This window comes from Megalopta genalis, chromosome 5 (genome assembly GCF_051020955.1).
Source record: "Megalopta genalis isolate 19385.01 chromosome 5, iyMegGena1_principal, whole genome shotgun sequence".
Taxonomy (NCBI): Eukaryota; Metazoa; Arthropoda; class Insecta; order Hymenoptera; family Halictidae; genus Megalopta; species Megalopta genalis.
In genome coordinates, this window is record NC_135017.1 from 24,359,169 (window position 1) to 24,382,562 (window position 23,394).

The 23,394-nt window shown below is 41.5% G+C and overlaps 1 protein-coding gene across 3 annotated transcripts in view; it reads left to right on the forward strand.

Moving 5' to 3' along the window:
* LOC117224000 (prolyl 4-hydroxylase subunit alpha-1) overlaps positions 1–23,394 on the forward strand; it is a 537,488-nt gene that overhangs the window by 197,992 nt on the left and 316,102 nt on the right. For 2 of the 3 annotated variants that reach the window (XM_076521749.1, XM_076521748.1), the window contains exon 2: positions 17,713–18,102. The exons of the other annotated variant lie outside the window; for it this stretch is intronic. The gene's annotated coding sequence lies outside the window, so the exon portion shown is untranslated. The remainder of the gene's footprint in view (positions 1–17,712; positions 18,103–23,394) is intronic. 3 annotated transcript variants of the gene reach the window in all.

The window sequence follows — 23,394 nt, forward strand, 5'->3', positions numbered from 1 at the left end:
AGAGTACAATTGCATCATTCGGAATCCTCGTTTGACGCTTTTAGACTTCCTTGAGACGTTTAGAATTCTTTCGCGAGTCCTCTAAAATCGAACGAACCTTTGTACTCCTTGGAAGGATTAGCATCTCCTCGAAAATTAAAATTCCATTGGAAATCCTCCATGATCCAAAGAATCCCTTGGAATTCTTGTTGGGACATTCCTACGACCTCTCGGCTCTTTTAAAATCCTCCTGACAGCTCTTCAGATCCGTTTGCTCTTGAAAATCCTCTGGAAGTCCTCGAATACCTGCCAGACTTCTCGGAACCCCTCGACGTAACAGCAGACGCGTTAATACTCCTTATTATACTGCGTTTTGCCAGGCGCCAGGCGTTCGCTGACTTACGAGCATGATTCCCCAGCCCTCCCTCCCTCCCTCCCTCTCTCTCTCTTTTCTTTGTCGCCGGTGCAGCTCATGCACGGAGGAAATTGTTACGCGGAGGACACCCCGGGGGGGCGCAAGCTATGACACGCGAGCCCGTAATTAAGCCGAGCTTTAATTTATTACTTGTAATTCATGATTATTAGCAGTGGGAGAAAGGGAAAGCTCGGCCCGGTTTAGCGAAACGCCTCGCGGAGACGTGCAATTAGTGATAATTATTCGCGCCCCTGGCGCGACGATCGCGACGGATACGACGGATACGACGGTGACGCGTGTGCGGTTAATATTCTTGTTCCGGCGATGATGTTCTCTAACCGTCGAGCGTCGCGTCGCTGTCTAACCGCCGCTGTCTTTATTGCCTGCCAAGCACCACTTCGTGATTCATTCCCTCTTTCGCTCCGCTGTCTCCTGATTATCTTACCCCGCGCTGAAAAAGTCGCCCGACGAGATAAAGTATCCGTTTAGTATCCGGAACCAGGCATCCCTTTCTCTATAATTCTCTTACAACAGCCGCAGTCTCTTATTCGCCCGAGTCTCGCCCATTCACGGGTCTATTTATTTAATGCCAGTTAGATTGTCCAACGTTTTCTCGGCCTAATCGAGCGTTCGTTTCGTTGAAAATGGTCTCTTACTTTTGATGAATGTACGAAGATTATTTTTCATTCACTTATTTCCCTGTTCTTGGCAATATTTTAGTACGTGCAGCTTGATCGAGAGCCAAAGTAGGAGTAAAGGAGACGATACAGTCTTATGCAAATATGCGTGGACAGCTTTTAATCCCTTACCGTACCATTTTCGTCACAGTTTCAATGATTTGAAGTGTTTCGATTATAATAATTCCAATAAAGAAAAATGACAATTTATATTTATCGTGTCTCAAGATAAATATTGACGACAAGAAATCAGAACTTTAAAACGGTACAACTTCTCTAAAATTGGAGAATTCACCAACAAATGTCCACAGATATTGTTTTCTCACAAAAATTCTTTTACGTTTTTATCTGAGCATATAATGAAAATTTGTACAATGCGTTCCTTAGGTCTCGATAATCGACTACAAACAATAAAGATTTAAAAAAAAACTGTAAGAAATTTAAAGATTTTGTAATCTTTCAATATGCTTGTCTCTGCGTTATAACCGATTTCCTAATCGTTCTCCTAACTGGTCTAGAAAATGCATTGTCTGAATTTTCATTACAAACTCAGAGAAAAGAGTCGAGAAACGTGATTTAACAAATTTTTTTCTTTTATTCCATCTCATTACTATTTTTGTAAAAATTTATGTACACATTGTCTGGAAAATTTGAAGATTAATCGTCCAATTTTAAAGGATGTATTTCGTTATTTAAAAAAAAATAGGTGTCCACAAATATTTGTCCACAATTGCATAGTTTAGAAATAATTTATTTGGCGCATCTTACGCTTTTGCAATTTCAGTAAAATTTATCTCGTCGATCGCACGATCGAGAAGGCGAATCACGCAGCCTACGAAATCGCAATCTTCGAGTGCATTTACAGCAAATTCTCCCGAATTTTATACTTCAATTTGTGAACAAAAATGGACAATTTGGAAAGAGAAGATATAATGATTGTTCGAGCCTCGCGGCTCATTTTTATACTTGCCGGTTGTCAACAACTATAAAAACGAGCCGCAACGCCCATTTACAAGCTGAAAGAAAATTAGAGTGAATTTATTGTAACAAGTTATTCGGACGAATTACAGCGCCGTTCTCGAAAAATGAAAATGTCCAAGCAGGCTTCTACCACGTTTCTCGGTCGCCGAACGCAATAGAAACGTCTCCGGGATAATCGAGAATTTATTTGGCGGAATGGTGTGTGCCATCGGAGCAACTGCGACCCGCAGGCCGTGTTAACAATTTAACTGGAGCGGTTCTCGAGCCGTGCGAGCGAGCAATATCCATTCTTGCTTACGAGAGCACCGTGGATCCGCGTTCAAAAGCGGGCCCGCTGGAAGACTGATACCCTATGAATCTCGAGGAGCCGGAGCGACGTTAAAGGAGCCCGGCGGAATCGCATAAATATGCATAAACGCGAGCATAGTCGGCGCCTTGTCCGCCTATCGAGCCGCGGCAACGAAGTGGATACCGGATTAGCGGACTCAGACTCCCCCTTTTCCGTCTCCCCACTGTTTTAATGAAACGTCCGTGATAAAAAGCGCCGGATTATGGTTGTACTTAGCCGCGCGACCGACCGCGAAAAAGCGCGGAAGAAACGGCGCGGCCCCGGCCAAGATGGAGAATAATAAAGCTCGGATTAACATGGTGGCTGATGTTAATGCGGCTTCAAAGTCTCGGCAAATTAGGTCGTTAATAAATGCTAATAAATGTTTTATGGGTAGAATCTAGGTTTAACCGGGGATCCGGAGGAAAACTTCTTTCTCTCTCTCTCTCTCTCTCTCTCTCTCTCACCCTCTCTCTCTCTGGGTTCCGCAGTTGTTGACTTTGGACCACGGTTTATCGATCCTCGGTATCGTAAAATAATGAGGAAAATAGAGAGACCGAGATTCGGATGGCCGCGCGAGATACTGGAGCCGAGGAGTTTTTAGACTTAATTGTCTGCCAGCTTTGCGAGGATTTATTGCATCTCGAAAAATGCTCCCGGAATATTAATATCAGGTTTAAGGGACCCGTCAAAATGCCGGGTCACTAATTGTTTAATTTACGATTATTCAGATTGTAAAGATTCGGTTACGAGTTGTTTATTCAATATGCAGCAGCATGTTATATAGGTTATTATGTATATGCCAAGAAATATTAATAAATAAATATAATGTAATATAATAAATATATAATTATAATATATTTATAATAACTGTTATTTATACATACGTATGTATATATGATATGTACCATATGCATGTGTAGTGCTACGTACTATGCACGTAATATTTATTTAATGTCATTTCTCACAAAAAAGTCGGCGATCTTTTTCTGTTTTTTTTCTCTATTTCGTTTCATTCATCAACGAAATGTCACCCCGCTCTGTCAAAAAATAATACGTCAATTTTATAGCTGTACTCGAGGTTTCGAGATTATTCGATTGAACCTGTTTTGATTGAAAATATTAGTAAGAGAAAGATTATCTAAACAATGACCGACACACGTGACAAAAATTACGCAAGAAAGTGAACAATCACGGAATATGTCAACAACTTTTTCCGTGGTTGATGATTCTCATGTCTAGAAAAATGGATGTGCACGTTACTCGCGGCAAATGTTACAATAACATTCGATAAAAATCAGAACAGATGTCTTATCGTTGCTCTTATAAACTAATAAAAAGCAGCTGCATTTAGCGCTGCATTTAGTCCGGGGTTAAGCTCGGTGTCCAAGCAGGATTACCATTGTGTCGCGCCTTCTACTCGAAGTTAATTTATCCTAAGTTAAGAAGCTTTCGCCGAGATTGAATATAAAAGTTTTTCAATTCATATTCTATTAGAGATTCCCGCTACGAGATGCTATAACGAAGGAATAGCATAATTCGGTGCTCGCGATTTCCAGACTCTCGAAATTTATGGTTCTCGTACCTCTTCGTGTTTTATGTATAGTATCTCTCTCTCTCTCTCTCTCTCTCTCTCTCTCTCTCTCTCTGTACAATCACGCCAACGGGTCTCTCCCGAATCACAGTAACAGCCCCGAAATTATGTTGCTATAACAAGAGTGCATCGTAGTCGCGTTGCACTTGTATAAAATCGTATTTCTGCGACGGCTTAATCTAATTTACTGCTCGTAGCAGCTTTTTATAGTCGGCGGTGTTACCGGGGAACGTTGCCGGGAGTTTCTTGAATTTTAGAAAACTGCGCCCGAGTTTCCGTAACGAACGTAACCGAGCGCATTTCCAGCTCGCAACTCCGCGGCGGCCGCGGAATTTTTATAACCCGTCGGCGGCCTAAATTGCGCGCAATAATGGCCACCTGCCATAGACTTTCCCTTAATGAACAATCTAAATCAACTGTCAAGCCGGCCGGTATAATAACAGTGAGTTCCCGAAGATATATTCGACGCCATTAATCGCGGGGGGGTTTTGCGCTTGAAACGGATGAAACTTCATACAGGAATGTTTATTCGGGAGGCGCACGCGAGTTTTCACTTTCGTTTCGGCGCGGTGTTAACGAGTGGCCGGGCACCGAGTATCGCATTGTCCGGTTCCTTTTGGCAATAAAAATCGCGTTGCTCACCGCGCCGTCCGTTCCCGGTAAATTATTCGCCGGCGGTTTTCCCGACGCGTTAACGTTCAACCTACATGAAACGCGAATGAAATATTTACCGCCCGCGGGAAACCAGCGAAAATCTTCTTATTTTGCGGAAACACGCTAATTACGCGGGTCAAAGTTTCGTCGTCTCGAACCCTTAAGGGAGGGCGTTCGGGCATTCCGTAATTTTCCAGGTAGAACTTTTGAAAGTATGCGGTCCGATAGCATTTTTTACGCCGATTCGAATTATGTGTCAAATTATTTTCTCGATTAATTTTTCGACGATCGAATGTTCTATTTTTCTGAAAAAAAGGTCGGATTTAAAAATCCGTACGCAATTCTAAAATTAACTTCTACGCTAATTAATTACGTAATTTCGTAATTTTATTAAGAATATTCGCAAACCGTGGAGAAGTTCAGAATTTCATCGATCTCGTGCAACTTTGGTTTGCAATTTTAATCGAATCAAATGAAGTGCTGCAATCTTATGAAATCTTCGAAGTCGTTGCCTTGGCGACCAAATTATTAATTCTCGATTAGACTGATAGACACCGTGATAAAGAGCGAACAGTTTTATCGACAGCCGAAGTGCCAGAAGATAGTCGTTGAAACGTTTAAGGTACCGCGTCAACGCGGTTCTTGTCCTGATCAAAACGATTTTTCGGTGAGCCGAGGGATGCATTTCTGGCTGATGCAATTTGCACCTGACACGCGTCGCGCAAAGTGGCGCGTCTAGGTGGCGAAAAAAGGAGGGCCGTGTCGGATCGGTTGGGGGGAGGGGGAGGAGGGGTGGCAGAGCAAATTGCAAGGGACGAGAGCGGAACAGGGTGTGGCTGGCCTTTGAGGGAAGATGGAACGACACGACACGACACGACGGAGGAAATATTCTCGAACTTCTTCCGAGTTTATTCTCAATGCAAGCGCGATGATGCACTCGCGAGGCGCTTTCCACTTCTCGCGAGTTGACTCTTCTTCCTGAAGAGCAGGTCTCCTCCTTTTTCTTCTTCTTCCTCCCTTCTTCTTCCACGTCTTCACTTCGATCCCTTTTACGTATCGAATATATACTCGGGCAGGAATTCCCCCGTGGGAAAATTTGCAGTTGCAACGGTCCGCGATTGCATCCGAGAGGAAACGAAGCGTCAATGCTCGCGCTATTAGACTGTTTCGAACTGCATCGTTGCATTATCTTTTAACCCTTTTAGCACGCGAGCCTTCCCCCGGACATCTTCAAGGTTCTATCTTCGCGCTGTTCTTCGTCTCATTGCGAAATATTTGTTCGAAAGAGACGTTAAAGAAGAAATAAAGTTTCGCAATTTTATCGATAGGCAATTGCTAAATAAAACAGAGCGAATATAAACGTAAGCATCAGCTTTGTGTTTCAATTGTTCAAAAGTCAAAATCGTTCAAAACGGCGAAGTTATTCGTCGGTTCCGAAACCAATTATTCGATGCATCGGAGATTGAACTCGTTTGCTTGAATGATGACAATTTATTGAACGCGACACTCAGTACCGTGAAAATTCATTTAAAAAACTGATACAGCAATTTTTCGCGTCGTTTCAGAGTCGCCAATCGAGTTCAAAAGGTTAACCCCAAGGAGGCCGATCAGAAATATGTACCTTGATGATTTTCCGTGTTCGCGCCGTTCTTCGATCTAATCGTGAAATGCTCGTTCGAAAAATGGTCACGCGTGTTTGAATTATACGAAATTACAACTAACCCCGAGGAAGTTGAGCGAATTTGCATATTCGTTCAAGTGATTCGCGAAGAAGGTCGTGCATAGTGACGTTATCAAGGTTTAGTCCCCTGTTCACCAGACTTCGCAAATGTTTGGCAATAGGAAAGACATCCAAGTCACTCGTGTCTCGCTAGTTTAACTTCTTCACGCTTCATCCAAAGTTCAACACCAGCCGGAAGATAGAGTGCGCGAAGTTTCATGCGGGTGACTGCTGTAATCAATCAAACGCGACACACTGCGAAAGAACACTTGCCTGGCTCATTTTGACGTCGCGCGCCATGTATTTCACTTTTACGTCTATATTAGTTCCAATCCCGTCCCCCGACTTAACATTTCGGTCCCTCAAATTGCTGGAGACCCCCGAAGTACCAATTCCTTCGTTTTTCGAAACAATAAAATTGATCCCTTTGCTACTAAGCAATATATATATGAATATCTGGTAAATGTTTTTAGGCTCCTCAGGGTATATGGAACTCTTTGAAATCCTTGCCGAGATTCTTTAAAAATTACGATATCATAGGATCCTCTCGAGGATCCTTCAGAATTCGTTGAATCTTTGTAATCCTTGTTTCGTAGCATCAGACTCCTTCGAGACTTCTAGTTCCTTTGGGAATCCTCTAAGATCCATCGACTCCCTTGGACTGCTTGCTAGGATCCTCTAGGGTTCCTCGAGAACTAAAATTGCTTTGGAAGTAATCTTCCTTTTTTTCGAGAATTCTTTAGAGTCTTCTTTGAATTCTTGCTAAAATTCCTTACGGTCCATTCGGGCTGACGAAATTGCTTAGGGAATCCTTTAGGTCCCATTGGATTTATGAAATCCTCTCGAAGGGTCTTTGAGGTCCATTGGATCTTTTGGATCCTATTAAAAACGCTCTCCTTTGTTTGACACTTTTAGACTTTTTTGAGACTTTTGGAATTACTTTGCGAGTCCTCTAAGAGACCAACGGGACCTCTGGGCTCCTCGCTAAGCTTCTTTGCAGCCGTTCGAAAATTAAAATTCTTGCTAAAATCGAAGTTGAAATCGCTTACTATTTTTCCTTTAGGCTCCATCGGATCGTTTCTATCCTCGTGAACGGCCTCCAGGGTAGACGAATAAATTATTTAGCTAGCGTAGATGCAACTTTATCTGGCTACGATGTATCGTGGTAAACCAGCCACTCCTACTCGAACGGTACACAAGGACTAAACGAGCACATATAGTTGGCGCAGTGGCTAATTAACCCCGGAACAGTCGAGTGATCTGACAACGAGCAGCGGAGAACTGATACCGGGTCGATCGAGACTCCCGCGGAAGTATTTGTGCCAGTTCTCAAAGTACAATATATCGGCCACTCGTCGCACCACAAATTTACCGCAGTTCCATCTAATTAACCACTCGGTACAATTCTGAAGTGCGTTAGGTTGTTGCAAATGCAACGTTCGAGGGTTCTTCAATTTTTACGTTAGACTTTTGTTCGATTAATAATTTAGGAATATTTTATTTTACTTGTTGAGAGAAGGATTTACTTTTCGATTTTGTCGCTTTGAGGAATCAAAACGTTGAATCAGAATGGTTCTGTCACTGTAAAGTGACATCTTTTGCTAAAACATCTGCTAAGTTTCCTCGTATAGCACTTCACAGTGGTCCCATATCACTATGGGACCTACATGAAAATTACTGTTCGATTTTTATGTTCAAATTATATAGATAGTTTTAAATATTTATTATTAATTATATTATAATTATTATTATATTTATTATAATATTATATTATATAATATTATAATAAATATATATTATATAATATTATAATAAATATATATTACATATATATTATAATTATTATTATATTTTAAATATTATGTTCAAATTTGATAGATAGTTTTTAATATTAACGATGCAAACATTTGTTCTTGAATTATATTTAGCTTCTTTTTAAATACTGTAAATGAATCAATTTGTAATTGAGGATATTGGTTAGCGTTGAAATAACCCTTTCGACAGTGAAAACAGAAGATTCTTTAGGTAGAGAAAATTTGATTACAGTATTTAACTGAGGCGACAGACGTGCTACACCAACAAAGGGGTTGTTTAAAATTTTGTATTCATCGGTATATACAAGAATATGATTCAGACATTTTGATTTTGTACTATCTTTGAAGAGGATGTTGTTGTCGAAATTGGGAAGAGCTTCGTTGATCCGTTCTGTATCAACAAAGGGTTGGGGTTAAATCATAAATTAGGGGTAATAAAGGGTTGGATTATCTAGACGTAGTAATCTCTACTTCAAGTGACGCATGTACGACGCCATCTGCATCGAAGAAATTGAACTACAAAGAAGGGTAAGTTCGAATTGTGAGAAACCGCAATTTGATGTGGAACAATCCAATGCAACATCCCTCGACAGCGTACAAAACCGACTGAATATCGATCGCTCGAGGGTAACCCGTTGTAATAGGGCCGCGATCGAGATCCCCAAATTTTCCCCAAGGGTCAGTTTCTCACCCCCCGTGAAAAAGAACGGCTCCCAGATAATTCCCGCATAAGAAAAGCGAAGCGTCTCGGGCACGGTTCGACCGGAATCGGGAAAAAATCGAGAGGAGCGAGACAAATCGCGGCGCAACGCGGGTTAACCCCGGCATGCACTGCGAATGAACATCCCCCCGCAATTAAGGGTTGTACCGCGCCACAGTCCGCAGGAAAAACCGCGTTACTTACGGGATTAACCGATACCGTTCCGTTCATTCAGCCCGATAAAATCGGAAATACACGATCACAGCAGCGCCGCCGGATACGGCCGGGGCTTAACAAAAGCGTCCGGGGGTGTACGTTTCGAAAGATTAGCAACGAAGAGGTCCTTTGTCAGAAGTCCCCCGTTAAACGGGTATTTCTTTTTCCTTCTGCCGACGCGATCCGCACTAATTCCGCGGCCAACTGCGCCGAGACTCGCGCCGGAATGTGAACAGTTCAACGAATGATGCGCAAAGCTGATTTAATAAATAATAATCGTGTTAAAGGATATATCAAGGTTATGTCAAGGTTATGTCAAGGTTATGTCAAGGTCATGTCAAGGTTATGTCAAGGTTATGTCAAGGTCATATTCAAGGTTATGTCAAGATTATGCCAAGGTCATGTCAAGGTTATGTCAAGGTCAACATGTAAGGGATATGTTTGTTAGAGAAATATGAAGAATATCAATAACCTTGACATAACCTTGAATACAACCTTGACATATCAAGGTTATGTCAAGGTTATGTCAAGGTCATGTCAAGGTCATGTCAAGGTTATATCAAGATCATATTCAAGGTCATGTCAACGTTATATCAAGGTCATATTCAAGGTTATGTCAAGGTAATGCCAAGGTCATGTCAAGGTTATATCAAGGTCAACATACAGTGAGGATTAACAAAGTACGTAAATGATATTTTAATTTAAATAATTCCGTGTCCGAACACAGTTCAACGAATGATTCGCAAAGCTAATTTAATATATAATAATCGTGTTAAAGAACGTAAGGGATATGTATGAAGAATATCAATAATCTTGACATAACCTTGAATATAACCTTGACATATCAAGGTTATGTCAAGGTTATGTCAAGGTCAACATATGAAATTTTTAAGCTTGGTGTACAGTGAAGATTAATATATAAACAAATATAAACAAATATAAAAAATATATAAAATATGTCTGAAATTTGAAAACCGTATAAATTAAGTAAAAAAACTTGAAACAATATGGACACCCATATTGGTTATAAGTGTGTGTAAATTATGTACACTTTAATATTATTACTCTATTGCCCAAATTTTGTAAGAAAAGAAAAATGAATATTCGTTCCTTCCACTCCGAAATAAAATTTGATTCTTCCATTATTGAAGCTTAGGAAAATCTCGTTGCATAAGGGAAATTATTAAAAACGCATTGCAACTTCAAAAATGCATCTGCTGGCATATCAGATTTTTAAGTCTAATTTCATTTTTAGCAGCAAAGTGGCAAATGCACGTTGTTCCGTTACACTTCTGTTAATTGTACTACACTATGATCCGTCACTGGAGGGTGAATTCTCCCAAAAGTAGCGCACAACCGGGAACTTCTCCCCGAACGTAATAAAAATAAATTCTTCCGATATTTTCATTACTTCTAAAATCCCGTTTCTGCAACGACTGCACCAAATCCGTATTAATTACACAGCGAATAAAGTCCACGTTGCCGGCTCGATGCGGAAGAATCTTCGAGATGTTTTCGCGATCGGTCCAGGGTGCATCTGGCGGGGCGCAACGGCCGGGAGTTTTCGGCTTAGCAAGTTCCCGATGGTCGCCGTGTTAATCATCGCGCGCTATAAATTCCGGAAATCCGCGCGCACGCGGTTCATCAAGCTCATCCTCTTACTTAGCTGGTATCGCGGTGCCGCGCCGATAAATTCCGCGACATTACTTCGGTATCATCCCGCGCCGGTCCCGTTTATATGTATGCACCGGCTCGCGGAAACTTTTCGGTTTCGTCTGCATTTTCCCTCGGCAGGTGGCGAGGACGGCGCGGCGCCGCGGCTGCAAAGACTTTCGCGAACTCGTAAGAAATTAAAGTTTCTTCGCGGAACTCCGCCGCAAGTCGTTCTCCCGGCGACGTCCTCCTCCTCGTCGTCCTTCTTGTCGTCCTTCTTGTCGTCGTAGCCGTGCTCGTGCTCCGTGGTCTCGGGTCTTGGTCGCCGGCACCGCAGACTGCGACCACCCCTCGTGGTCCACGCGGTTCCAGCTTCGCCGGAAGTGCAGGCCGCTCGCGATATTGCGGCGAAATAAATCGAGCGGGCCGCAGAGCTTCCGCATACGGCCTCGCGGAATTTTTATCCGCTTGCGGCGCGGATTCGATCTAACGCGATACAAAGGAATCTGCCAGCTCTTGCCGGCACGAAAAAAACCGAAAACTTTACCCGCTTTTTCAACCGTGCATCTCTGCGTGCCGCGTTATATTTCGCTCGGGATCGTTCCCGTCGAACGGAATAATAAGTCCGGCAAATTTCTGCGAAATGTTTAACGCTTTTGCAATCTATCTTGCTGAATATCTTAGAGTCCGTTTGATTAAATGCGCATTTCGCCGATGTTACCTTTAATCTGTTTTGTTTGCGGACTAGCGGAAATCTCCACTTCTCGATATTTTAACCCGTCCTTGCCCCGATTTTGTGCGTTTTTAATCGAAACGAGTGAAATTTAAAACCGCTCAGGGTATAAACGAATTTTAGAATATCGATGTGTTTCTAATATATTGATCGTTTGTGTGCCGACACGAAAAGCCACGCCGATCCTCTTTCGCGAAAATTCAGAAAGGAACATAAATTCGGAAATAAAACTGTTATTTATTAAGAATATTAAGACAATTTTTCTCAGGCATAGCCAAGAATAATATGTTAGAAACACGTCGATATTCTTAAATTCGTTTATACCCCGAACAGTTTTAAATTTCACTCGTTTCGATTAAAAACCCGTAAAATCGATGCAACGATGGGTTAAAATATTGAGAAGCGGAGATTTATGACAAAAATTGAGTACGTACAATTCAAATTCTCGATCTATTCGAACGATTAAAATCGCTTTGCAATTTTTATATATCTTTCAATCGATGCAGATAGTTTTTATTTTGCAGAAAAATCCGTAGATTGGACACGAGAATGAGAAGTAAACAGCGACAGAGATCATTATTCGTATCAAAATATTCTGAGATCTACGTGTTAATTTTGTATTCAATGCTGCGAATAAAATATTATCGACGCCGCGAACGAGCGAGGAATAACGTTTCAAGTATAAAATGACGAAGAAACGTCCGAAAAGCGACCGACGTTCTTTTCGGCAAGGGGCCATCGACTTTTCGTGGGTCGAGACAGGGGTGAGAATAAGTAACAGCGGCGATTAACACGGTCGCCTGCGAGCATGGATATTGCTCGGGTGCACGCGGACTCACCTACTTCCGGCTGAACATTTTTCCTTAATCTTTGCAAGGATTATCGGGCAAAGCAGCTGCGCCGTGAAACCGTAAACCGGGAATTGTGTGTTCGTGCAATTATTCGAAGCTCTTTGCATACTGTTTCAGCCTCGACACTGCTAAAACTGAGTAGGTTTCCCCTGTTCGGATGAAAAGCTGCGTGTCCGTTCAGTAAATAATAGGCTCTCGTTTCCCGGTATTTGTTATTAACCTCTACGATTTCTTTCACAACTGCGTCGACTAGCAATTCTGTCTGCTCGATCATTTTCCTTGCTAGAACAAAGCAATTTTTGTTTTTTTTCTACTTCTTCGTATATTTTCATTTGTAGGCTTTGATAACTAGACAGCGGATTTTATGCATCTTTGATCAAAATGACGGGGTTAAACAAAAATCTGTAAAGACATCGAAATTGAGAATATTTTTATATGTATATAAATTATTATATTAAATTAATTAATTATTATATTATTATTAAATATTATATTATATTATATACTATATAATATAATTATTATATAATATATATTATTATTAAATATTATATTATATTATATACTATATAATATAATTATTATATAATATATATTATTATTAAATTAATTATTATATTATTATTATTAAAAGAGAAACGATATTTTGATCGAACTTATGATTCTCACAATTAAATAGGACAATTTTTATTGCGCATAAAAATCCGCGATCTATTGATTACAGAATAATCAAATTTTGTTTCCATTCAGGAGAAACGAATAACATTCGTATTTAGTAGGTTATGTATGAAATCGTCGTCACATACCTGACACGTTGTTACAGTGGAAGGGATGAAAGCCTCGGTTATATTAAAGTGACAGCAGAAATGTAATACCGGATTGAAGAAGTAATAAAGATTATTGACGGGATTCGATCAGTTGTTCGCAAGTCGAGCACGACGTTGCAACTGAAATTTGTTCTCGGAGTATCACTGAAATTTCATATCCGACTGAGCGAAGGTTCGGTCGAACAGCAGTTTGTCAAAATAATGTGTCCCTTGGAAGTTATAAGAGGTCAAACTACGAGCAAGTCGCGGCACGAATGTCAATACAAGAGTCGCTTCTTTTCCCCCTCAAGAGGCGAACTCAGTCCGTGATATATGGCACTTGGAGTAATCCTTGTTTTCGACGTAACGTCGCTTCAAAAAATTCTTTTGGCGAGGGTGAACCCGATCGCGTCCACGGAAGTGCTCGAAATTGCCATCCAGCCGAAAAACTTTCGAATTATTCGGCAGGGATTGATAAACTTTTTATCCGCCGGAAATACTCGACGATCTTCGTTAACCCTAGAAAGATAACCATATGACAACGTACGTAAAAGATAACCATACGCTTCAGAGGCGCATGCTTTTCTAAGGCGTCAATTTTATACTAACAATGGATATTTATTTAAGTTAATCTAGTCATTTTAAAGGTTTGGCATTATTGTAAAAATAAAATGCATTTATATTATATTTTTTTATATTTTAAGTAATTTTAAACTTAAATCACTAGACCTCTATGAAAAATTAACAAAAATCAACAGTCTTTCGCAGGCGCCTCTGCGACGTAGGTTATCTCGGGTTAATCAATTCGGTGGATTGCACGAGCCGTATATCGATGGACTAAAGTAATCGGACACCTTTCAAAACGGTATAACTTTTCTATAATTGCACTGAATGACGTTAAAGTGACTAGTTTGCTGTGTAATGACCAAAATACATTTTTTAATTTTGTTACTATTTGAAACGACGAAAAGAAAGAAGATATAAATCTATCATTTCGTAACTTTTTTCTGTGAAAGTATAACGAAAATTTAAAGAATACTTTTAAGAAGTTACTGCGTTTTAACACTACATTTGCGAAGCACTAAAAACGGTTGTTTTATATTGATTTACAAAAATAACAATAAGACACTTATTCCGATTTTTAACGAGTGTTACTGCAATATTTGCCGCAAGTAACGCATACACTGAACAAATAGCTCACAAATGTATCTTCGCGATCTGAATAATCGTAAACTAAGAAATTAGTGACCCGATGCAGTAAATTCTCCCTGATCGAGTCCCTAACTGTGCCCAAGAATGGACAATTTGATCGTCGAATCAGGGAGAACATTTCGACAGAATCCGTTATACCTAATGTAAGAAACGTGTACGAACATACATGATTCCGTCGCTGTATATAATTTTGCATTCATTGTACGAGCCAGCTTGAGCCCCAATTTTGGATATCACGTTCTCTAATGAATATTCTTTACCACTTTCGACGAACCGGCGGGGGAAAAACTCCCGGGCCGAGAAAAACGGAATAATCAACTTCGAAAGTTTTACGGTCCCGGGGATATTGTTCTATAACACTTTCAACTTTGCGCACTACGGGGGAACGTTCCGGGAATCCTGAGAGAAAGGTTCGCAGTTCCAAGGAAATCGAGTGCCGAATAACTGCAGATGCCGATATAGTGTTCGAAAGGGGTTTATTTTATTGCAGGAGATTTCGGGAACGGGGTCAGGAATTTAAGGTCATGTAACGCGACCGTTCCCACGGGAAGTGAAATACAACGGAACGCCGTAAAACCGTGGAGCAGAATAGCGGCGACAGTAATCCGGAAATAAGCGTCGATGGGATCCATGACAGAAAGAAAAAAAAAAAGAAAAAGAAGAAAAGGAAAAGAATTGCATTCGCTCGCGAGTCGTTGGCTTTGCTGTAACTTATTAAGTTTGATAACCGTGTTTCCAAGATAGATCGGAGAGCGACCCGGCGCGCGTTTCATCAAAATTTCTTTCCCGGAAACCCTTTGCTTCATTAATATTCATTCTTCATCTGCAGCGCGGCGAAAAGAGACTAAAACCATGTTTTCAATTTAAATTCTGCTACCGGTTTTCTCCGACAACGCAGCGGATTACTTTCGTTTAACGAACCGGCCCGTGAAAGTTGAGCATCCCAGAAAAATGCAACGGCGGCGGCGGCGGCGACGGCTTGCAGTTCGCCGGCGTACAATTAAAAACGGCGATCGCGGTGTCGGCGGGCGGAGGATAAACAATTGGAGAAAACGCGGGATTAAGTCGCGATCCCCGACCTTTCTTTTCAATTTCGCCGGCAGTCGGCGGAACCCGCGTAGCCGCCATAAAATCGCCTTTAAGACCGGAAGCGGAGGAACTAAACCGAGCGTCGTTACAACTTCCCTGCCTTTAGAGCCTTCGGAGCAAGAATTTTTGATACTTAAAAGGGCTCGGCCAAGTTTATGCTAATGCAGCGACGCGAACATAACGCCGCGAGCGCCGGTGCATGTTGCAGAAAGTCCGACTTGCGAGTAAACGGCGGCGCGAGAAGGAGAGGTGGAGGGGGAGGGGTGGAGGGCATCCAGAGTCGCTATAGCGAAGGGAATAACTATAGCGAAGGGCGGAAACGAGAGCCTGAGATGAAACGAATCTGTAACAGAGACGTTTACGGGCGTCGCGTGGAAAAGCAAACCGCGGGCCACCGGGGAAAACTATTATGAAAACGGGTCGGGCCGGGTCGGGCCGGGAAAAAAGCGAAACGATTACGGGGAGAATGAGGCGTCGCGACGCTTCGCGAAACGCGAGCGAAATGAGCCGGACGGCGAAGACGACCGGGGGTGTCCGCGAGAGAAAAATGTCTCGCCCGTGAAATACTGCGAGCTGCCCGCTTCTCGGGATAAGAAGGAAGACGAGGAGGAAGAGAGAAAGACACCGACGTCGAGAGAAAGCCCGGATAAAGCGAACTGACGGAAGAGGATGAAAGCTCCAGAGAACACGAGATACCTGTAAGCCGGACACGTGCGTCTCACCGAGAACTTTGTGTCGATCGGTCGGTCTGATTTTTGAATTCGCTGGCAAGCAAGTTCTCGCTTCAAACTGATGATGGGATTTGTAGCTTATACTTGGTCGATGGGGTAAACGCATTTGTTACCGATCGTATACAGGGAAATCTCTTTAGGAGACGATGAGGAGGCGACGATCCATCCGGGCTCACCTTGAAACGGCTGGTATCTCTCCATCAGGGCCGGGGATAAATAGATTTTTGAAATGGTAAACAGACTATAAATATTTTTATCTTCTCGTGTAATACAGAATTTAATTAAACCTTTTCTTTATAAACCTTCATTTAAATCTTTTCTGAAGTAGTAGTTACATATCGATATTAGTTAAATATATTTGAAATGTTACTTCCATATGTAACTACTACTTTACAAAAATGTTTACTTGCCAAATTCTGTATCACATGAGAAGATATAAATATTTATAGTTTATTTACTATTTCAAACATCTATTTTCCTTCAACCCTGGTCTCTACTTTAATCTCCTCGAGTTGTTTTCTGAGAATGATTTTTTTCTATGGTAAAGTAGACTTTACCCTTTAAAATGAATCCTGGTAGATTGTTGTCTCATACTTTTTTATGAATATACAATCAAATAAATATTAATTCTCCATTAATTTTTTACTCAGAAAGATATATCGAATCTAGGTTTGATATTACAAGAGGAATACTTATTTGAACTATTTAATATTTAAAGAACTTCAATCGATCAGGTCTTTAAATATCTACACAATACAATATAACTGTGCTACTTGAACTATCTATCTTTAGTTTATCAATTGTGCTATTTGAACTACGTATCTTTAGTTTATTAATCGTGCTACTTGAACTATATGCCTTTAATTTATTAACTGTGCTACTTGAACTATATACCTTTAATTTATTAACTGTGCTGCTTGAACTATATACCTTTAATTTATTAACCGTGCTACTTGAACTATGTATCTCTAGTTTATTAACCGTGCTACTTGAACTATGTACCTTCAGTTTTAGCTACGATACTTGAACTATGTATCTTCAATTTGTTAACTGTGCTACACGAACTGCGTATCTTGAATTAATTAGGCTCTTCTGAGCCTACATGCACATCTGTGCATCGTCAATCCTGTCGTAGCCATTTTAGTCGCGCCAAGATCTGAGTTACCAAACGCAACTCCAAAATCATCAGATTTATATATTATTTTTATTATATTTTATATTTTATTTATATATTATTTTATTATTTATATATTTATAATATTAACACAGGCAAATATAGTCAAAAAATATCAAACCGTGAATAAAGGATTTAAAAGGATCTAGTACAAATTGTTTGACGCACCTTTGCCGCAAAGAACACGTCCATCTCCATAAACATCAAAGCCTTCACATTCGTAGGAAACGCAGACTGAATGCCTCTGTATAGAACTGTTGCCTCTCAAAACACACTCTCGCACACTTTATCAACGCAAAATCTAAAGAAACGTAAAAACTTTTGAACCGTTCACCCGGCTGGCATCGCTTTCCAACGTGACGCTAACTTCACATATTCGTTCCAGACGAAGTTCAAGACGATCCGGAGTCAACTGCTGCTCCCACGTGCAGAAACGAGAAGCTCGGAGAGAGAAGGAACGATCCGGAGCCGAACGTGGGCGACAAAGACCGAACGGCGGTGCTGTGGTGGGGATGAGCGCAGTGTGCGGCAGGGGACTCGTGGCAACACGCTTGCCGCAGCATCCGTGTGAAGTCAGTCGGCTGTCGGATCTCGTGCCGTGCGGTTCTGGGATCGGTTTCTCATTGTTTTTCCTCGGTACGACGGACCGCGTGCTCCTTTGTCGGTGTTTTATTGTGCAGCCAGTGAAGTTCATTGTTGCCGGTATTAATTGATAACTACACCTCGAAATACCACCGTCAGTGGACTACGGACCGGTGGATCGGCGGACGCTTAGGTGAGCCAGCATCTCGGTTTTCACGTGGTTCCTTGTACCGCGAAATCTATCCTTGATATTCCATTTCCGCTGAGTATGAATTTCGAATTGCCGGTCCCGCGTAAGCGCGCTTGATAACAATTCGAAAGCGAGCGTTACCGAATCCGATTCCCAGGAACGAGAGATAAACAGGGTCAAGTGTCGCGAGCTCTTTTCGCAGACGACGCACTTTGCTTCTTATCGAAGCGTTAATTGATGTCGAATGTTCTCCACGGTGTTCCAAGGGCCGCTCTGTTTACGACCCGTGCCGATAAGGGTCGTTGACACGGGCATGTCTCTACGTGGAAAGAAATTCAGGGCTCGGCCGGTCCGTGCCGGTCTGTGACTTAATAAATGCCGGTGACAGCTGCCGTTGCAATTGCGTTGTGTCACTGGCTAGCGCCGGTCGAGGAACACGTCCCACGTATTTCAACGAACGTCCCCGGGCTTCCATGCCGGTGATATAACGTGAAGCGTTCAACAGGGGGGCAGAGTAACACGCGGTTGCACTCTGCCGTATACTTGCACCGCGCGTTTTTATGCACTCTCCGTGACGCGTCTTAAAATATGGAGCTATCGCGAATGTTGGGCGCGATGCACATCCGGATGATGTATTTTCGATGCGCCCAGGCTCGGCTTCTGTCGAGCCCTTACCGTAAACACGTTTCGCCCCGGAAATTTTGTCACGCCGCGTATTACCCTGAAAGTCACACGTGCTTCGACTGACAATCCGATGGAACATTTTTTTTTTTCTACGAAATTCCGACGCATTTTTTTCTATCTTTCGAATGTTCGCGCACTTCGCGCCCTTCCCGCGTACTTGGGCTTTTCGGGCTGTTGGCAGCACTTGTGCTTCGATTATTCAAAATTTCACGTTCTCTCGTGTCGTTTGAATGATTTATTGCCGAAATACTGCTGTCCGAGCAATTGTTTCTTTTTTCGAGCAATTGATTTTTTTTTGGAACAGTTGATTTTTCTTTAAAGCTACTCATTCTGTTTTGGAGCAATTGATTCTTTTTTCGAGCAATTTATTCTTTTTTGGAGCAATTGATTCTTTTCTGGAGCAGTTGATTTTTCTTTAAAGCAATTTATTCTTTTTTCGAGCAATTGATTCTTTTTTCGAGCAATTCATTATTTTTTGAGGCAATTGATTTTTCTTTAAAGCAACTCATTCTGTTTTGGAGCAATTCATTCCTTTTGGTGCAATTGATTCTTTCTTTTTTAGTGCAATTAATTCTTTTTTGGAGCAGTTGATTTTTCTTTAAAGCAACTCATTCTGTTTTGGAGCAATTGATTCTTTTTTCGAGTAATTCATTCCTTTTGGTGCAATTGATTCTTTCTTTTTTAGTGCAATTAATTCTTTTTTGGAGCAGTTGATTTTTCTTTAAAGCAACTCATTCTGTTTTGGAGCAATTGATTCTTTTTTCGAGTAATTCATTCCTTTTGGAGCAATTGATTCTTTTTTAGTGCAATTCATTCTTTTTTGGAGCAGTTGATTTTTCTTTAAAGCAACTCATTCTATTTTGGAGCAATTGATTCTATTTTCGAGCAATTCATTCTTTTTTGGAGCAATTGAGTCTTTTTTTCAAGCAACAGATCTTTTTTCGAACAATCGATTTCTCTTTAAGCGCACAATTTTTCTTGAAACGCTTGTCTTCTTTTTAAGCATACAATTTTTCTTTAACCCTCCGCTGTCACACTTTCTATGCGAGACACTTATGTCATACTGGCTCACTCGGACAAACTTTAGTTTTCAAGCAACTGTCACTCAAATACTGGCAATACTAATTAGGCCCGAAAATTTGAGAATACAATTTGAACATCCTAGGATATCATTTCGTTTATTAGAACTCGATATCTCGCTACCAAGTGTATTGAATTAAAGTATTCGTTTCATTCTTTTATCACTTTTCCGGTAATAAATTTGTTGAATATTTTGACCCAGTGCGACAGTTTCTTCAAGTATACAACTTTCTCAACTATTCGAAATTTTGTCAAACTTTTTAAAGGATTTATAATTTCGGGTATTTAGTGTTCAAGCACTCCAAGTGTTCCAAAACCAATTTTTCTAATTTTTCACGATATCCTCAATCCTTCAGGCATGCAGTTATTCGATTATTTACCTTCATATCACTTCGACTGTCATCTTGGCGGCAGCAAAGATTTCAGAAAATGAAAAAAGATGTGCTTCATAACACGTTGAATACTGACGATTTATACTGACTCGTATAAAATAAATAAAATTGTTTAACTGTTGCATATACAATAATTAATAATTCGATAAGATGTATCAAATGGCCTAAGTGAAAAATGGAGCACAAACGTCTCGGCACGGAACGTGTTAGTTTATTCAGTGAGTCAAACATTGAACATTTAAGATGCGTGATACTGAACAGCTGTTCAACCACCTCGCATTATGTAAACCTTAATCAAATGTAGCAGACAAATTGATTTTTAAATCCGTGCGATCGTTGATTATTATGCATTAGATGCAAAATCATTAATTCGCGCCCGATTTCATCAGTTAACACGTTCCCTGCCAGACCGTTTTTTGAAGACTTTCCGTTCAAGCCGCGTGGGGCGTATGCGCCCCACGCTTTACATTTATATTATTTTGTTTCTGGCGTATGCTTTACAATAATTAAAATAGTGCAAAAATCATAATTATCAAGGAAAGGTTGTATAGTTTAACATGCATAACACAGCAAACCAATAAATTTATTTTTCTAGGAATTACTTTAACAAATACCTGGCTGATCATTATTATGCCAAGCGAGTTGCATCCTCACATATAATTTTTTTTATCATGCCTATATTAGTTTAAAATATAACATTTTAGTTAAATTCAAGTTTGTATGCTATTACAAAGGGATGTTACGATGAACTTTGTTAAAACATGGCAAACATAAGTGTGGTTTATCCACACAACTATCGCAGAATGTTACAACTTTTACAGTACTATAGAACTATAAATCAATCCCAGCTTCAGTGAAGCAGTAAGTATTGTGTCAACGACACGCGAATAAATGACTGATCGGAATAAGAGAAATGCAGTTAAAACAAGTTACAGTAAAGAAAAATTGCCCATCACGCCGCGTGGGGCTTATACGCCCCACGATTAAATGAGGGTATCAGCAATAGTATTAAGATGTCCATAATTGACTGCATAATGAATTTTTAAAAAATTCTTCATTTTACAATGATAATACCAAATGGCTTGAACGGACAGTTCAGCGTGGGGCGTATACGCCCCACGCGGCAGGGAACGTGTTAATTTTTCGACGGTTCTCCTATCCTCCTAATTCAGTTTCTGGCCGCTTCCCCGCGATTTTTCTTCCCGATAATTATTCAGTTGGCCCATTGTCAATATTTCAATTCACCGAATGGATCGGAGGCTCCCCGGTACCATTTTTGATCCCCGCGAATTCCCGGTCCCGCGCTATTCTTCTTCGATTGTTCATCAGCCCTCGCGCCGAGTCGGCCAAGTTTTTGAGTTATCTCGGAAGGTCATTACGTTTCCCGATTCCCGGCGAAACTCCTTGAAGTTCTTCACGCGAGAAATTTATGTCCGGCCGGCCTGCAGATAATTAGATTCTTATATCATGAGAAGTTTTGAGTAAGCGTCATCCTATTAAGGCCGGGGGAACGTTTCTCGGCACGGTGTCGTTGACTCCCACGAACCCGATTGAAGAACCCGCTTTTACTCCGAAACTTCATGCCGCCGACGCCGACGCTGCCTTTCCCTCCCGCGCCTTCGTCTTCTTTTTATATGCCGTCTGCCCGGACCCCGGCCCGATGATAACGTCTCCCGCTTGCTTTCTTTCAAAACAGTGTCTGGACCTGCCACCGAGAGCTCCGCGACCGAACCAACCGACTCTCCGGGCTCTCCTTTTTCTTCTTGCCGCGTTCCGCGAATATTAGCATCGCCTTTGCACGCCGATAAAAGAGATCTCATTGTCCCGCGGTCGACCGTTTCCACGGAAATTACATCTCCGCGCGTAAACCCCGCTACGGGAATTCGCGATTCTTCGTTCATCTCGGAAAGCTAACATTTGTTAGGTCTAGAAAAGTAATCTGTACGACGAGGTTAAGTGTTTGCCGCGTAACAATGCGCCGACAAAGACTTTAAACAGAATCCGCAACGCAGAAATTACGTTTCTCCTGTTTACGGTGTTTGAGTTTCGCGGTGTTATTCTGTTATTTTCAGGACAATTCTTCTCACACTTTATGATTTCTATTTAATGCGAAGTACCATCCGTTGTTATCAATGAAAGAACATGCAACGTAAAGACGCGACGATACTTGTTACAAAAAGGATCGACATTATTCATTACGCTGCGCTTTGAATTTCGTATATTCGCTTAATTTATCTCGCTCGTGCTGGTTGCTTTCAACGATGGTATGCCGACGGATTAATTGTTATCTACGATTGCCAAATAAGCTCTGCAGTTCGTACAGTTAAGATCTTGTGCGGTGCATCTCGGCGAGAAAGTATGCGGTTCGTTCGAGACGAATTGGGCCGTCGATTGAATGAATCATGTTGTTTAATAACTGACAGATTAACGGGCAAATCTGAACGCAGTCGCGATAACGGCGAGCGTATCGGTGAACCGGCTCATTCCGAGAAGTCATAGATCAATTGGGTCCGGCTGGAACAGCGGCCCGAAAGATGGAGCGTTCCAGCGCTTAAAGGGGAACTGATAGGATGCTGCGGTTTTGAGAATAGCTCATAAGTGTGTCACAGTGTTTGCGTCACTTAGACGGGCTGTGCTCAATGAACTCGTCGTATGCAACGCTATCGCCGATGATTCAGCGATCGTCCATTTGCTTTATTGAGCTGTTCGTCATCCTTTCGTGCCGGGATCGCGCCGTGGTAACGGTGTCGTTACTCGAGAAATTTATGACTCGTAAATTTCATTAGACATCGCCCCGGAATCATCGCGCGGGGAACACCAATGAAACGCGGGAGCTCGCTTTTCACTGACATTTCCCGCCGGTCCGAGAGTGCACCGCACGATGGAATCGCGCGAAGTATCCATTAATGCGCCAAAACACGAGAAAGTTGTGTGTCCTCAGGAGCTTCCCCCCCGTTCCACATCCATTTATTATTAGCCGCTCAATGATGCTCTTTTAATGGATCGGTCCTCCTACATTTCAATCGTACGACCAGTCTGCTGCTGCGACTCCGATCCTCTGGCCATCGAGCTCCTCGATCGTGTGCCGCTTTCGCCGCTTAATTGTTCCGACTTTTCGTTTTCTTCGTACTTTATCGTG